Source organism: Talpa europaea (genome assembly GCF_964194135.1).
Source record: "Talpa europaea genome assembly, chromosome: 15".
Classification (NCBI taxonomy): domain Eukaryota; kingdom Metazoa; phylum Chordata; class Mammalia; order Eulipotyphla; family Talpidae; genus Talpa; species Talpa europaea.
This window is the reverse complement of record NC_140083.1, coordinates 72,146,928-72,165,755: the sequence shown is the minus strand read 5'-3', so window position 1 is coordinate 72,165,755 and position 18,828 is coordinate 72,146,928.

The window sequence follows — 18,828 nt, the reverse complement described above, 5'->3', positions numbered from 1 at the left end:
AAAAAAAAAAGCTTCATCGAGGTGGTCACCGCCAAGGGTGACTGATGTTAAATCCCTTGAGAATCCTGAGCAGCTTAAGAAACACATCTCAGAACCACAACTCTGGAGTACAAAGGAAGAAAGCATTTACCCTTCAACTGATCCACCTGTCACTCCAGGGGGCTCTGCAGTTGAGCTGTGAGGGGGATCTCCAGGGAACACAGACCCTGATTCAGGGAGCAAGAGGTGTAGACCAACTTGAGTGAGTTGTTGCCAGGGTACCTGCATGAGTCTGGGCAAAGCCTCTACACACCTGGTCACTACACAGAAACTGGACCAAGAGACCTGGCCAAGAAGTGCAGTCACAGAAAGGAGAGAGGGAAAGGCCCTGAAGTAGGAAGGACACGTTTCTACCTGGTTAGCTCCCCCATCCTTATGGGACATGGTGCCTCTAGTGGCTACTGGAAGGGGAGGGGAATGTGAGGAGCAAACAGCAGAGGGGGGCCTCCCTGGTGGCACAAGGTGTTGAGCGCAGTGCTGTGAAGCTGTCCACAGCCTCTGCTGCATGAGTTCAATCCCAGGGCAGGGAGCTACCCACATGGCACAGCAGACCTCTCCTGTCTCACCCGCTGCTCCCCTGAGCAGTGTGTTTCAGTCAGTCTGCCTGTTCTGTTCCCCACTCTGTCTCTGGTGAATCCTCTCACCTCCTGTGCCTCTGGCCTGTACCTCAGTTCTTGTATGCATACATAAATAAATCTTAAAAAAGAAAAAAGAGCAGAGGGGACCCCATGGCCCATGATGAAGGTCTGTGGGTGCCTTGGTAGTGGGTGTGGTGTGGTAATGCACATAGGACTAGGGTGAACCTGTACCTCTCAGTTATACACAGAGCCGTAAAACAATGCTGCCTCAATAAAGAGCAATGAGAGAGCAAGCAAGGGGGAGAGAGAATGCAGGAACGCGGGCATATCTCCCAGCTGTGCAAGTCCCATCATTCCTTCACTGTTGGGACAGCGAGCTCTGCTCCCAGCTTCACAGTCCTCTTTCCAGACCTCCTCGTCCTCCAAGGCCATCCCAGTTTCAAAGACCATCCAGGCCATCCCAGGGCCTCTAGCTGGTATCTTTTTCTTTCACTCCACATTTCCTGACCAAGACTCCATTTATACTTGGGGTTAATCTGATTAGAGCTGAGGTGCTAATAACTTGAATGAATGCCATTAAACAGCGGCTGATAAAAATCTGCATTTAAACAGGGGCTTCGGGAGGACAAGAGGCTGGAATGTCAAGCATCTGGGTAGGGCCTGGAGCTGGGCCACAGGTGTTAGTTACCCCCTTCCATCTTTGGGATGCCTCCCACTCTCTATCTCTTAAGCCCTTCATTAGCAAGGTATTTTAGCTTTTGCAAAGCAATATAATCTTGATTTTTCCAGCAAAAGGGTCAGCATTGTTCTAAGTGTGTTATATACATTTATCTCATTTTATTTTCACATCAACCCTATGAGATTGGTAGCATTGTCTGTCTCCATTTTGCAGAGCAAGTACTTGAGGTTGGGTGAGGTTGAGTGTGTTACAGAAGTGAAATCCAAATTCAGTTTGAATGCAGCTTAATCCTTTCCTTATCTAATCTATTTCGCCCTCACTATTAGTGGAAGCTTCAAGGAGTAGATTCACGGGCACTCCTAGGTGATGCCATGGTAGACGGGAACATGTAGCCATACAGCCCACCCAGTCAGGTGAGCTCTGGCTTCCCTCCTCTCCCCCGCTGTCCTCTCTCCACCTGGCCCTTCATAGCTAGCGAGTATCAACCTTCACTGGTGAAATCCCATTTTTCTTGAACTGACTCCACCTTCAAGCCAGCCTTGATGCAGATGGCCTTGGTCCTCCGGGGTCTGTAGATGTAGCCATAGTTGGCCAGGGAGTTGGAGCAGCCTTGTGGTAAAGAGACCAAGACTCCAAGTGTAATTCACTAGTTCCTTCCCACTCACTGAGTGCTGGAAAGTGCTGGGTTTGAGATTCCAAATACAAGTAAGATGAGTCCCCTGCCCTCAGAAAGCATTCAGTCCACCAGTGGACTAGGAGAGAGGGGCAAGGAGTGGGGAGAATTGGGGTCAGAGCTTAGAAGACAGGCAGTTTTTTGAAAAACCCCACAAGGACTGTTGGTATTGCTTTCCCCAGCACCTGCTATTGAGAACCATTTTTACAGCCTCTTTGCATGTTCACACCTGTAATCCCATAACCCGGACAGTTATTCCAGGATGTGCGCGCTTGACCTAGACGACAAGCTAAAGCGACATACACGAGCCATTTAAAAAACGTACCCCTCCTCTTATTCACTCATCAGTACAACAAATATGTATTGGAGGCTACTTTGTGCCTGGCACTGTTTGAAGACCTGGCAGTACAGGCGACAAACAGATGTGTCTCCCTGCCTTCAAGGAATTTACCTTCCAATGGGGTTGCTGGTCATCTGCCCTTGGAGCTTTTATCCTGGGCTGATTGCTTGTCCAAAAACAGCTGTTCCCCTCTCCTGCAACCTACCTGTTACCTCCCACACATCCTTGGTACCCTCCCCACTAAGGACAGGTTTTCTTGTTAAAAGTCTGTGACAGTTGGGAATTGTATTTGCCTCTAAGCAATTATGACTCCCCCCACCCCAATAGTGGCTTAAACAACATGGGGGGCACCTGGTAGGACGGGGTTCCTTTCTCTCATGAAACGAGCAGTCTAGAGGTGGGCACCAAGATTGGTGGCAGCTCTACCATGTACCCTAGCTCAGAGCCCTGGTCCTCCGTTCACCAAAGGGCGTCCAAGACACCAGCCATTACATACCTCAAGAAGATCCCCACCCATGAGCTTTTACTGGATGTCATTACCCCAAAATTAGCTGAGCAGCCATCCTTACCTTCAGGGAGGCTAGACAAGGTAATGTTCTACCTGGTTCCACTATTCTCTCTAAGGGATTGAGTGAGTTAATAAAAGGGGAGACTGGACATTGAGGAGGCAACCAGCAGTCTTTTCCACAGATGTTTTCACAGAATAGTTCCCCTTCCTTCAACACATTCCCAGAGTTTGAAGTTTTACCTTGGGCTTAAGCTCCTTAAGGGAAGACTGTTCAGTTTCAGTCAGGATTTAACTGCGCATGCCTAGAGCAGCACCTGGGCATGCAAGGGCGCTATAGATATTGTGATAGGGAGGAAGGAAGGAGGGAACAAAGAAAATATTAAACCATTTGCTAGTATTTTCTTCCTCAAGGCATTTCTAGCCTGTGCAATTCCTAGTGACTTTGTAGGGAAAAGGATAAAGTGACAACTTCATCCTCCATGTGCAAGGATCTGTAGACAAATGGAAAGAATCCTGGGACAAGTGAGTTATGACTTCCCTAGAAGCTGTCTGCAGAGCTAGAACATTGGTTGGCCCCAGACCATGATATTAAACACATAATGCTTAATATTAATTTCAGCAGGAGACTAACATGCCCCTGGCCCGCCCTGGAGGGCCCACTGCTTAGCATTAGACACTGTAACATAAAAGCCTAGAGGCCCACAAATTCCTGACCTTGTTATGTCATTAACACCCAGGACTTGACTTGGAAATGGCAGATTAATTCCCTGAGACACACACATTGTCCAGAAGCTTCTAAAACACCAACATCTATAGTAGAAAAAGTCAATACAACACTACATTTTACAACACTACATTTTCATAAACACTGATCCTGGGAAGTCTGTCATAGAATATTTATTCTGTAAAAAAGCTTAGCAATGACCTTGCCAACCTCTTCATCTTGCAAATGAGGACCCTGAGGTTCAGAAAGATGAAGGGCTTCACCTGAGCACCTGGCAAACAAAAGCAGGAGACCTGGAACTCAGGACCCCACCTTCACATGAAACTATCCGGCTCCTCAGAAGGCCAGCATGCAGAGGACCACAGTGAGAACAAGGACTCCTTCTCCACCTCATCCTTCTTCGCTCCAAAAGATATTTAAAAAAATTGCAAAATAGAAGATCAAAGTGTCCTACTTCCATTGGACAGTTTCCTGGCAAACTTCGATTTTAGGGGCCTCCCTGGTGGTACAAGGGATTAAGACGCAACCTGTGAAACCATCCACAGCCACTGTAGCACCCCACATGGCGCAGCAGCAGACCTCTCCTGTCTCGCCCACTGCTCCTCTTGTAACAGGGTGGTCCCCAGGAAAGGGGGAGGTTCCCTGCCCCACCCAAGGGAGGGTGGAGCTGAGCAGGAAGAGGAGAAGCTGAAGAAGAGACTGAGGAAGGAAGGAAGCAGGATGGAGCCAGGAGACCTGGAGGAGGCGCATGGAGCCTAGAGACATGTGAAGAAACTGCGCTTGTCTTTTGGTTGTGGACTGGGTGACACAGATGTGGGTGAGACCCATGGGGAGGGGACAATGGCAGCTTTTATCTTGATGTTGATTTTGCTCTTTTCCTTCCGGGCTTGTCTGGTTGTTTCTGACTCTTTTCTGTGGGTCCCCACTGGAAGATGCTTTAGACTTGTGGCAGGCTTTCGGGCCTTGTTCTGGGCCAATCCCATTTGGATGGACTTTTACTCACGAGGGGACGGGTAACTTTGGGTGCTTCATTTAGAAACTAGACTCTTTGCCTTACCTGTATTGTTTCCTAGTTTTATTAAAGTTCCTTCCCATTAAAGTCTCCTATGTTTTGTGTTGATGCGGCGGATGGCAGAACCCATGTAGAATAGGCAGGTTTGCGGGGTTTGGGCTGCCCCTCTCCCTGTCCTATAACACTCTCAGCAGTGTATTTCAGTAGATCTACTAGGGGTAAAGGATGTCCCGAGCTAATTCCATACAGGCTTTATGGACTCCACCCCCACTCCAGACCAAAGACTTTGGGAAAGACAAATCCCATCATCACCGAAGGGAGGGTGCTGGGACTTGAGTGTGGAGTTAAGCTGCCAGGTTTGGTATAAAAACAGACATGTGGGACTTGGGGCTCTCCCTTGGCCACCCAGCTCTTGGCTCTTCACCAGCTCTCAGCGTGCCATTGGGATTCCAGGTCAGTGGAATGGGTAGGATGCATTTAAGACTTTCCTCTCCCTCTTTTCTCCCTGAGTTGTACATTTCCTCATTCCGCTTCCCTTGTAAATAAACCTTTTGTTAACCTTTTGTGTGCGGCTGCACTGTAAGTCCCTTTTTTTTTTTTTTTTTTTTTTTTATAGAGGCATGCTTTATTTATTTGTTTGCTGGTTTGTTTGTTTGTTTTGTTTATACAAGCACTGGGTACAGTCAGAAGCGCGGGAGGGTGAGAGAATTCACCAGAGCCAGAGCGGGGAGCAGAGCAGGCAGAAGGACCGAAGTACACTGCTGAGGGGAGCAGCGGGCGGCAGGAGAGGTCTGCGCGCCATGCGGGACCCTCCTCCAGTGGGACCCTCCTCCAGTGGCCGGGGAGCAGCCGGGGATCGAACCGGCCGCGGGCAGCTTCGCAACCCAGCGCTCAACCGCTGCGCCACTGGGGAGGCCCACTGTAAGTCCCTTTTAAGAGCGCGGCTGAAGACCCACAGTCAGGCAACCCGTTTTAGAACAGGGTTGCCCTGTAACAGATCCACTTGTTCTGCTCCCCACTCTCTCTGGTGAATCCTCTCACCCCACACACCTCTGGCCTGTACCCCAGTTCTTGTATGCATAAATAAATGAATCTTAAAAAAAAAACACTTTGATTTTAATCCCCATAAATTCTCACATGAAGAATCTGACTTAATAGACCTCAAAATGAGCAATTCCTGAACAGCTGTCTGTGGCTCTAGTCTTATTCATCCAACTGTATCAATAGGCAAAGCAGCTTCTCTAGACCACCAGCTGCCACCAAATTGAAACAGAGTTGAGTATTTCCTGCTCTGAAATACCTTAGATTCCATCAGAGGGCACCCCCAAGTGGAGGTGTGAACCCAATCTTTGCCCAAGGGAAGCCACTTGCCTCCTGGCCCTGCGCTTTATCCTCACCTTCAGGCAGGAGGATGCAGGGAGACCCCAGTAGTTGTGATCAAACAATTGCTTCATCTAGGTCAGTGTTTTCAGATTAGTTGTAAGATCAGGGGCAATAACATAATTCCTTGCTTACTAATCTCATTATTATTCAAGAAATGTTTTTCCTGAATTCATGTTTGTTGGTTGATGACCCAAATGAATGAATGAATAACACCGAGGTATTCAATTCAGCCTTTTGAAGCATTTGCTGCTAATAACTTCAATCAAAATTGCAGTCATTAGCATGTCTTTATTTTATTTTTTATTTTTTTTTAAATAGAGGCATGTTATTTATTTATTTGTTTGTTTGTTCGTTTGTTTTTGTTTATACATGCACTGGGTACAGTCAGAAGCGCGGGAGGGTGAGAGAATTCACCAGAGCCAGAGCGGGGAGCAGAGCAGGCAGAAGGACCGAAGCACACTGCTGAGGGGAGCAGCGGGCGGCAGGAGAGGTCTGCGTGCCATGTGGGACCCTCCTCCGGTGGCCGGGGAGCAGCCGGGAATCGAACCGGCGCTGCAGAGGCTGCGGGCAGCTTCGCAACCCAGCGCTCAACCGCTGCGCCACCGGGGAGGCCCAGCATGTCTTTAGTATATACTAACTTTCAGACACACTAGGAGTATTATCTTTAATTCTCCCAACAAACCTACAAAGAAGGTGTATAAAGAGGGTATCATTTGCCCAAAGGCACGTGGCTTTTTAAGTAGCAGAGATAGGATCTGAACTCAGTTCTGACTGACTCCAAAGCCCTTTGTTCTTACACTACCCGCTACCTTTCAACTTTGCAAAATGTGCTTGTCCAAACAATTACACCAGGCCCCGCTCTTTCTACCATGGGAGCCAAATGAAATGTGCATTTTTGTTCTTCAACCCAGCTTACTTTGTTCCATTTTCTGGACCAGTAGGCAAGCAACTATTTGCAAGAGTGAACACTTAGAAGAGGTAGGGTGGGGTGTGGGAAGGAGCCTCCCTTCTGCAAATAGATAGGAAGCAGGCAGTGGGCATTCAAAATATTTTCACCAGGGAGGTATCCTTAGAGTGACGGAACTGCTTAAAAGAAACAGGCCAAGATAAAAGGGACCTCTCATTCCCTTTACAGTTGATGTTCTGTTAGCACTCCCAAACACAGAGAACAGAGACCCATCTTTCATGTGACAGATTGTTTAGACAATGCTTTGCCTCTCTGGTGAAAAAGGTCCTGGGGTTAAATCTCCTATAAGGACTCTCCCACCATCTCATATCCCTTGGATCACTGGAGGGGACACGAGGATCAGTGCCAGTGTGGAGGGGATGCACGGAAGGGAGGAGAGGGAGGGGCGGAGGGAGAGAGCCAAGATTCCACTCCAACCTAATGCAAGGTTATCCATCAGCCTCTTTCCTTTCTGACTCCAGGTTGTTTACAAAACCCTCACCCTAGTATGCACTGGGCCGCCTTAAATAGCCAGAGTTCCTTTTTTCAGAAGGAGGCATAGCTTTTGTTATAGGAAAATCAAAAGCCTTAACTTAGCCCCCAGGCAGGGCATAGCCAAAAGCTGACCTGGGGGAGATGTGGCTGCTTCCCGTGTGAATTCAATGCCCTTGAAGTGTAACTAGTTTCTTTTCATATCCTCCAAGACCCTCTCTTTCCCCATTGCTCTCTCTTCTCCTGTGCTGCTTCAGTGAGTTTATCTATTATAAGCAAGGGGTGGGGAATGTCAGAGTGTCATGGATTCAAAACATAAGGCGTGAAGGACTAAGGTAGGCAAGAAAGGCAGATGCTAGGTCGCTTCCCAGGGATCTGTGTGTCCCAGGTGAGCCCAGGGCCTGGCTAGAGAACTTCTTAGTGAGTAATAAACTTCTTTCATCACGTGCTCACTTGTGAGCAGGGAAGTGAGGGCAATGAGATCTGCATGGGGTAGAAGCCAAGGCTAAGCATCAAGCACTTTAGCATGGGTGCAGCCAGTAAAATTTAACCTGCTCACCCCAAAGCTCCAGGGCATGAATAGACCAGTTGACCAACCCTGAGTCAGAAGATGCTCCTCTCACCTCAAATGAGTATAAATGAAGGGAGTATAAATGCTCCCCTCTGACCTCAGCACAGACCTCCAGTCTGGAGACCCTTTGTAAACAGTGTGATAGCCACAGAGGGGAGGTGCCAGATACCCTGCCCCACCCATAGGAGAGAGGTGACAGAAGGGGCCAAGCAAGTCTAGAAAAAAAAGAGCAAAATCATGAGCAAGATAAAGGCTGCCATTGTCAGCCTCCCCACAGGTCTCTCATCCACATCTCGGTCTTTTTCAAGTGTCTCTTTCCATGTCCCCCAAGTACCTGGTACAAGTCCAAGGCTGCGAAGCAAAGCACAAATCCATTTTATAACCTTTAAGAGAACAGCTGAAGGTAGGCCCGTTGCCTGCCTCCACCAGGAAAGGACAAAACACAAAACAAAACCATTCTTAAATATACCAAAGGCTTTGTGATCCCTGCATCCGCTGATCACGGATTCAAATGCATGTGTTACAGGGCAGGGAGAGGGGCAGCCCAGACCCCGCACACCTGCCTGCTCTAAACAGATTCTGCCCTCCTCCACATCAACACAAAACATAGGAGACTTTAATGGGAAGGAACTTTAATACAATTAGGAAACAATCCAGGAAAGGCAAAGAATCTAGTTTCTAAATCAAGCACCCAAAGTTACCCGTCCCCTCGTGGGTAAAAGTCCACCCAAGCAGGATTGGCCCAGAGCAAGTCCTCAAAGCCTGCCACAAGTCTAAAGCATCTTCCAGTGGGGACCCACAGAAAAGGGTCAGAAACCACCAGACAAGTCTGGAAGGAAAAGAGCAAAATCAAAATCAAGACAAAACCAGCCATTGTCACCTCCCCACGGGTCTCACCCACATCTGTGTCACCCAGTCCACGACCAAAAGGCAAGTGGAGTTTCTTCATGTATCTCTCAGCTCCATGTGCCTCCTCCAGGTCTCCTTCTGGCTCCCCATCCTGCTTCCTCTTTCCTCAGTTTCCTCTGCAGCTTCCTGCTCAGCTCCACCCTCCTTTTGGGTGGGGCAGGAAACCTGGAACCTCCCCCTTTCCTGGGGACCACCTGTTACACATGGACTCACCTAGAGGCCCCCACTGAGTACCAGCTGACCAGCTGCTCCCTGTGTAGAAGAGGAAGCCGGCCAGACTCCCAGTTTGCTCAGACATCTCTCATTTACTGTAGCTTGAGCTGGCAGACCCCAAAAGTATTTTGCCCCCAGCTTGTCTTTGCTTGGTTTTCATTTCTGGACTTCAAGGGTATTGTTACTCAACGGCATCTGAAGGAAGCTCAGCATAGCCCAGGGAAGTCTGGTTTGTGAAGACTGTGATGGCAAGGGTGACTTCCTTTTCCTCCTGGTCTTCTGCGCCCATCTACTCCAAGTCCCAAGCCTGGCTGCCAGCTGAACTGGAGAAGCATGACCCCAAAATATCCCATAATCCCTATTTCACAGATGAGAAGACTGAGATCCCCTGCAGGCCCTGGCAGTTTGAAAGTGAGAGAAGAGAGCTTTGAACCGGGTCTGCCCAGCTCCCAGGACCTCCCTCTGTACCACACCATGTCCCCGGGACCCAGACTGCTGGGCCCCATGATGCCCAGCAACAGCTCATGGTTCACCTGGCTTCCCTCCTGTTTCCTCATTCTGAAGTAACTCCACCAGCAGAACTCTAGAAAGAACATCTCACAGGTTCCCAGCAACACAGCTCTGATTTATACTATGCCATCAGCAATGAAAGCTTGCCCAGTTCTGTGCAGCTAATGCTGGGTGCTGGGGGCACACACAGCATCCGCATGGTGTAGAAATCCACCAGGCCTCAGGACACCAGCCCTAACTGTGAGTCTGCCTCTCAGGGGCTACATCATGCCAGGACTCAGGTTCCTCGTGTGTAAAACAAGAAGATGAGACGGCTGGTCTCCAAGACTCCCTACTCTGACCATCTGCAGAGGGAGCTGGTACAAGCATCTTGGTACCAGAAGATAAGGCTGCTCCAGAGGGCATCTGAAACCAGAATAGGACAGACAGAGCTGCAGTTACAGGCAGAGGGTTTGGGGTTAAAGCAAAGGGCTGTCTGACAGCTGCTAAATATGGTGGTTATTAGGAAGAATTTGCAGAATCTCTTTCCCAGGAATTATGCACACATCATCCTCACTAGGAAGCGTCTTCCTAGGAAGACAAACTTGAAAACTTCAGGACTTTTTAGCCTGGAGAGACACAGCTGAGAATGGGCTGCCTCGTGAAAAGAGGCAGGAGTTCTAACCAGTCCAATGAGAGCATCCTGCTTCCTTTACAGAGCTGCCAGCATCTAGTAAGATAACATCTCTAGAGCATTTTGTCAGCTGGTTGGTGCCAAAGGAAGGACAAGGGAATTGTATTGTGTGCAGGAGCTGAGGGTTCTCTCTAGAGGCTTGAAGGATAAATAAAGGCAGAGCTACTTTACACAGAGGGGAGCAAGCCACTCCACTGACAGGAGTACAAGCTGAAAGGTACAACAGATGCCAGACTGAGCGGGAAGAGAATGTGCAAAGTGCTCAAAGCCTTTGAAGTCAAAATCACTGTGGCTTAACACAACCACACAGCTCCTGGTCACCCACCAGGTGTTTTCCACCTTCATGTTGACTCTCGCCACACCTCATGGGGACAGTTCAATGAGGTGTCACCCCAGTCAAAGTTCTCAGGGCTAATCCAAGGTGATATAGCCAACAAGAGGCACAGCCAACTCTTCTGAGTCCATGTAGATGTCAGAGTCCTTTGTACTATAACTCACTCATGTGATTCGTCCCTTCCTTCCTTCATTAACAAATATGTAATAAGTATCTCTGAAACAAAGGATATTATAAATTGGAGCATATTTTCTTTCTAGTCTCATTGTGACATTGGAAGATTTTCCAGGAAACAAGATCATCATGTCATTCCTCTGCTCTAAAATAACCCAATGTCCAAATAAATCAATTACATTTTAAAAAAAGACCATGTGAGAAAATAAATCATTTAAAAAATTAATAAATGGGGCCTCCCCGGTGGCACAGCAGTTGAGCGCTGGGCTGCAATGCTACCCGCAGCCTCTGCAGCACCGGTTTGATCCCAGCCACCAGCGAGGGTACCACATGGCGCGCAGACCTCTCCTGCCGCCCGCTGCTCCCCTCAGCAGTGTACTTCGTCAGTCTGCCTGTTCTGCTCCCTGCTCTGGCTCTGGTGAATTCTCTCACCCTCCCGCGCTTCTGACTATACCCAGTGCTTGTATAAATAAATAAATCTTAAAAAAAAAAAAGGTTACTTTCATTTAAAAAAATAATAAATGAATTAAAAAATAAAACACAATAACCCAAGGTCATCTTGTCTTTCACACATCTTACAGAGGCCGACAAGGTCTTGCAACCCATCTCTCTGACCTCATCTCCTGCTTCTTCCCTGGCCTTTCCTATGTACACTCACCTTTGAAGTCTCTGACATCACCAGCCAAGCTCATTCCTGTCTCAGAAGCTTGGCACATGCCGCTTGGCCAGTTCTCACACATCTGCCACATTCCCATAATTCAGGTCTGAGTGTCTGACTATGCTATCACACTCCCTCGAAACATGCAACCATCTTTATCATAATATTCTTCATTTTATTTATGACTCTTATCAAGATGTAAAATCTTCCTGTTTATCTTTACCTTGTGGTTTGCCTTTTCTCAACCTCCCCTCAGAAATGTAAATTATAGGGGAAAGGAGACTTTATCTGTCTTGTTGATTATCAAAGTAGTTTCTTGTCTTGTGTTTAACTCATAGCAAACACTTGGAAAATAGCTATTGCATAAAATCATTAATCACTGGTCAAGGTATTTACTACACTGCATTTACTTGCACTTGCATACTATGTAGAGGTGTTAAAAACTACAGGTGGGGGCCTCCCTGGTGGCTCAGGGGGTTGGGCACTGCACTATGAGGCAGTCTGCAGCCTCTGCAGCATGAGATCAATCCCTAGTCTGAGAGGGAGCAACCCATGCGGAGCAGCAGACCCTCCTGGCTTGCCCTCAGCAATCTGCCTATTCTGTTCCCCACTCTGTCTCTGGTGAATTCTCTCACTCCCTGCATCTCTGGCCTGTACCCCAGGTCTTGTATGCATAAATAAATAAATCTTTTTTTTTTTTAAAAAAAAAGCTATAGGTGAATGAAGAAAAACCTTCTTTAGGGTCTGTTGAAATCTAATTGCTTACAAGAACAGCAATAATCAGGCTCACACACAATATGACCCTGGATAAGATACTCCATTCTTTATTTGTTTGTTTACAAATGACACCAGTTTATGAAGCCAAAGGCTCCAGTCTCTGGTAAGTGCTGAATGTGGGAGAAGTATTATTAAGTTGTGCGCAGTGAACAAAAACCTCTTCTGAGGAACCATGAGGTAAAAAAATACCGACCATCCACAGAGGGGTTGTGTGTCTGGACAGAGCTCTATCTAGAGCTCAGGTCCAGACCTACAGGAAGCAAAGCTGATTTGCTTTTAGCTCCAGAGTCTCCTCTCTCAGCAACATTTTACTTCATGGCTGGCATCTTTCCCTCAGTTACTTCTCATTCTTATTTCTCCCACTTCCCTGTCTCACTTGCTCTGATGAAAGGAACTGAAAGGCTCATTCACTTTAAGGTATAAGTGACTGGTAACCTTCCAGGTATCCCTGTAGACTGAGGGAAAAGAAAGTCTCACTAAGGAAGGAAGTTGCTCTGGAACATCAGCCATCCAACTTTAGGGGGGCCATGAGAGCAGCCATTGGAAGGAGTCTGTCCTCCTTCTGTTCTAGCCCTAAAACATCTTGGCAGAAAGGTCTCACAGACCATCTCATCATGCTGCTAAACACTGAGTTCAGGAGACCCTGAATCTACAGACATAAAAGAGCCTCATTGCAATGTTAAGAACTATAAATCGTCACATGGCCAGAAAATAAATTTTCTGGAGGGTCCTTCAAGAAATACAACTGGGTCCTCTTTATATCACTTTTTCATGGGAAATCTACACTGGCAGATGTATCTTAAAGGCATTTGGCTGCAAAAATCTTGTTATCTTGGCTCAGTGATAGGGGCTGCAATCAGAGAAAAGGAGCATGGGTTTAAGGAACTTCAAGAATACCATTATTCATTGACATGCTTTTCTTTAGAGCTGCAAGGATGGGGCAGGCCCACCTCTAGCTTCCTTGTAGAGGTTTGAACTATGTTATATTAATATGACCCTCAAAACACCATAATAAATTTAGCTTCTATTTATTGGACAGTGTTTCACATGACGCAGATAATTATCCCATGAAACATAATTTGCTAGTCCCATTTTTAAAGGGCAAGAAAATGAAGGTTCTAGAAGTGAATTGAATTGCCCATTTTTATATAGTTAGGAAAGGGCAGAGCCAGGAGTCCTTGTGAAACTCAAGATCTTGATCTTTCCTTTAGTTTTCTTACTCACATTTTATTTTATTTCATTTTTTAAAAGATTTATTTATTTATGTATATAAGAACTGGGGTACAGGCCAGAAGTGCGGGGGGTGAGAGGATTCACCAGAGACAGAGTGGGGAGCAGAACAGGCAGATTGACTGAAATACACTACTGAGGGAAGCAGCAGGCGAGTCAGAAGAGGTCTGCTGTCTGTGCTGTGTGAGTCAGCTCCCTGGCCGGGAATCGAACTTGTGTTGCAGTGGCTATGGATAGTTTCATAGTGCTGAGACATAACCTCTTGCGCCACCAGGGAGACCCTTCCTCACATTTCAAGACCCCAGTGAAGAAGGATGTTTTAATTCTCACTAGATGGATGTAATTACATTTTTAATTTCCTGAGTTAAGAAGTGAATTTCTGGCTAAGTTTTGAGTTCTTGCTTCCATTTGGGGGTTGATCTACTGCTACACATTTCTTAAAACATTATTTACTGAACAGATACTAAGCACCAGATAGTACTGTTGAAGAGGACAGAGAAAAGGCAGTTAACACAACGTCTCAACAGCCTTGTCTTCAAGGATCTTATAGTCTAGTCAGGGGAGTTGGAGAAGAAACAACCAAGAGGATGTAGACTGTCAGATTGTGGGGATGAATTAAATGGAGAGGGGGAGTAGAATAATATGAAAGGGAAGGGTTGGAGCTCAAGAAGTTGTCACTAGGAAGGCATCTGCGGCGGACACCTGAGAGGTGGTATGTAAAGCAGGCAGCTCTGGGGAAAATTCATTCCAGGTGTGGGGGACAACCAGAACAAGAGTTCTGAGGTGGAGCGTGTTACTTTTGCTCATTTAGTTACAAAAATAAGTTTGTTTTATGGAAAGTAGACATACAAAAAGTTGTTTGGTTAGTAAGTAGGAGGGGGGATCCTTCATGTCTTGAGATAGAATCAGGATGAGTGTGCAGGGGTGGAGAGAAAATTTCCCTCCACCCTTCTGGGTTCTTCCTGGGTTGATTGAGCAATCAAATTAACACCAGATATATATGTAGGAGAAAAACCAAATTTAATCACATACATATGGAGAAGTTACATAGACGTGGATTCTAAAGCCAATGGGGCAAAATGAGGGTATATATTTCCTCGCTTTGAGCCAAGGAATGGAATGGAACATCAAGGACAGAGGAGGGGGACTTGCATGACAAGGAGTGGGTGACTCATGTGATAAAGATCAGATGCTCTATAATTAGATTTTTGCCCTAACATTCATATAGACAGGGTCCATCCAAAAAAAAAAAAAAGATTCTTTTTGGTAAAAATCCTATTTCTGGACAATACACTCCAATGTTCATTTTTCCTACATAGTTAAGGGGCTAGGAAAAAATTCTTGTGTGCTTGCATTGACCTCAGCTCCAAAAAACCCACATGCCAAAGTGACAGGTCTTGGGAAACCTTATTCTCAATATTTTAGGGAGAACTGTCTTTCAAGTAGTAACCCCTGAGAGCAGGGTATTGCTGGAAGGGGGCTGAAAGGGTCTGCTGTGGTGGTGGAAACATTCTACATTTTGATCAAGGTGAGAGATTAAATGTTTATAATCACCTCCTGTACATTATAACCTGTGTACCTCACTTGATAAAGTTATACTTCACTTTGTTTTTTTTAATTAAAAAAAAAAAAAAGGTCTTCGTTCTGGCATCTGAATTCTGTAATATCAGAATTTTTAGTGTACATTTCATGGTTTCTTCTCTGGCAGCCTTGTTCAAGGCCACCAAAGTCGCTCAGCAAAATGAAAGCTTGAAGAGAGCTAAGTTGAAATCTTTGCTCTCTCTTGGTGGGAGAGCTGATGGTTTTTCTCTGGATCTGTGTCTCTAAGCTGTGAAATAGGGCTGACAGTGATGGTGTCCACCTTAGGGAGTTGCTGGGAGACTGAAACAAGGTGATGTCTGTGAAAACTCTTGTGGAACAGCAAGACCACAAAACTTTCCTTAACATTATAATTATGGAGGAAGCCAATGCTTCAGCGCGAGTGGTCAGCCAATACCTGGGCTCTGTGGTGCTTTGCTCTGGCACTGTCATCCTCTGCTGGGTACCGGGAGCCACTTTGGTACAGCAAGTACCGCGGCCAAGTGGCACTCCACAGGGAGGGGGCAAAGTGATTCCTGCTACTTTTGGATAATGCTCTGTTGGTTTTAAAAAAAAACCAAACTGAGTTAGCTGTACCATAAATCTCAAAGGATTTAGTAAACAACCCTTTCTGTTACCTCTACCCCAAACCCGCAGGACTCAGATCTGAGCTCCCAGGACAGGGACACAGACGTCAGAGGCTGCTGTGTTGAGAAATGTGATGATCACTCTGCAGTTAGACCTGTGAATAGATCATAGAGTCCTTCCTGACTCCTTCAGGAGGAATTTTCCCAGCTATCAAGGTGTCCAGGGCTTGACGTAAGATATTATAGGTCATAATGAGGGGCATTTTCTACAGAAAATTTGAGCACACGAATGAAACTGAACTCAGTGGACCATTTTTTATCACCACGTGCCTGCAGTTCTAAACAAAATCCGTGATAAAGTGTTCCACACCTTTCAATCACATGTTGGTCTGAATTTTAAATAATTGCTGCCATTACTGTTGAGTTAATTACACACACACACACTTCAAATTAGCACATTTTCATTACCTATTTTCAGTAAACATTGTCATCAATATGGCAATTAATTAGGAGAACTCCCAGTTATATAATCTGCACACCACCCACTCCATCCCCTCAGACTCAGCAACAGACCTCTGTTTCCAGAGTATGTTCTTAATGGTGTGATGATTTAGAATTGTTGGGGTGCTCTTCCTGACACAGTCTCTATATTCACTCCCTGGGACACTGTATCTTTTTTGCATTTAAATAGTTGATTTGAAATAAATGGTGTGATACCATGATTTCTAATGTATTTTGATATTGGTCCAGGGTTCCTGACTCACAGCTCCCCAAATGGCTTGGAATTTCTAAGCGATTAGAATATAGGGACATATTTTGTGATACTATTTGGACTTTGGTTTCAGAAATCATTTCTGAGCCATAAAGGCAAAATGGGTATCTACTCTTCCTAACAAGCCCCTCTCAACCACCACTGAGCTTATGTTAATGACGTGACTTTTGGAAATCCACTGAGGGTGGGTCTGATTGCTAAGGGAACCAACTAGGACTACAGGGTTAGAACTTTCAGTTCTAGTCCTCATTCCTCCAGGGACTGGAGGTTGAATCAATCAGAGAGACCAATGATTTCATCAATCATGCCTATGTAGCCGATCTTCCATGAACATCCAAAAGAAAGGGTGTTTCAGGTTGGGAAAACAGAACGTATCTTTGTGCCAGGAGGGTGACCCATCCCAGACTCCCTGGGACTGAAGCTCCAGTGTTTAGGACCCTCTCGATCTCATACAATATAGTTCTCTTTTTATTTTAAGATTTTATTTATTTATTTAGGCATAGAAGAACTGGAGTATAGGTCAGAGGCGCTGGGGGTGAGAGGATTCACTGGAGACAGAGCAGGGAGCAGAACTAGGAGATTTACTGAAATACACTGCTGAGGGGAGCAGCGGGAGATACAGGAGAGGTCTGCTGCGTAATATGTGGGTCACCTCTCTGGCCGGAGATCAAACTCAGACCATTGCAGTGGGCCTTGGTGGTGATAGCACTGAGACTTAACCCCTAGGCTGCCAGGGAGCCCACCCCACCAAGTATCTCCTCATTTAGCTGTTACTTGTATCATTTATACCTTTTGTAATAAACTGGTAATCTAGTAAGTCAACTAGTTTCCTGACTTCTGCAGACCACTCTAGTAATTGATTGAACCCAAGGAGGAATCCTGAGAACTTCGGGTTTATAGCCAGTCGGTCAGAAGGTCAGGTAAGAAGCTGCACTTGGAAATGGCCGTCTTTTGGGGACTGAGCCCTTAACCTGAGAGATCTGACACTCTTGGTACTAATATCAGCATTGAGTTAAACATGTGGGAGACCTGGTATTTGCCCACCGAGACCTGTAGAGTTCTTCAGTGGTGCTGATGAAACACAGACACTGGAAATGGTGGCAGCACCGTGACTGTAAAGGTGAACAAACAGAATTTAAATCCCTCCAAGTCTGTTGTTTCATGTGCAGACTGAGAGTCTTTATTTGTGTTTAAAATCTAAAACAATAAAACAGAGTGTGACTAGAAGATATTTTAGTTTGTGCAGGAAGTATATTTTATGAAGTCTAGATGATATCTTTAATATTACTCTTTATGTTTTTCAATTGTTATTTTTAAATTAAAGAATGAATCAAGAAAATGATTATTACACGGTTATTGTTGGGAAATAATTTTGATGTATAGAGGGAAGAGGTACAAAATAATTGATCCAGGTATGAGAGACACTAGGTACATCAAAGACTGTGTGTATACCAAATCACACAGACCAAATCCCAATGGTGAACATATTTTGCTCTCAAGCTCTGTCTCTGCTCACATCATTTTTGCTATAATTCTAAGATCGTTTCAGATACACCCTTAGTAGAAAGCAAGGAGTTAATGAAGACGACACACGACATCTCTATCTTGATTCATTCAAAAAGCACTTAGTGGGCCCCTTTATTATCCTTTTTATGTTCAGAGTACTGCACTTGACCCTGGCGAAGGTCATAGGGCTAAGAAGTTTATTTTCCTATTAATTCCAAAGTTGAGAAAAATAGCCACAGATGAAGGTTCACTCTCTTAGTCTTTAAATGGCTACAATTATGGTATCATTTCCAAAATGCACCTATTAAAAAGGGAGGTTTATAGGAGGGAAACACAGTTATAATGTAGTAGTTGATAAACAGAAAGTCCGTTTATGTTATTATATATTTATATGATGAGTCCTAACCTGTTGTTGAGAGACCAGTAATTGTAGAGAAACTCCCTCATAATAGAGAACAGCACATGCTCCAACACCATCAGAGCACTTAGAGTCTCTTGACGTGTCTCTGGAACATGTTGTAAAGTGCATTTTCCTGATTTATTTAATAAAAGCAATTCTTGCTCATTATTCCTCTTATTATCATTGGTGGTAATAATAACAGGGTGTTTGAACATGTTACCTTAGCTCAGAAGGGCAGGCTTATGTCCTGCTGTTTATTACTCATCTAATAATGAAGCCCTATAAACCAGCTGGTCTGAGCCTGGGGGTGGAGAAGCAAGATACTGCCCCAAGGGCTGGGGACAGACGCAGCCAGTGTTATGGATGTGTCTTGGAGGGGACAGATCCTGCCATTGAAGTCATTCCTTAGCCATCTGATGCTAACAAAAGGCTGGTCCTATCGGTCCTTCTGACAGTGTCTGTAGGATATCAGACATCACAAGTGAACTATGCTCCAAGATTGACTAACTATAGTCTTTGAACCAGTCCCAGCATTATGGAAAGTTCAGCTCCATTTCTTTCT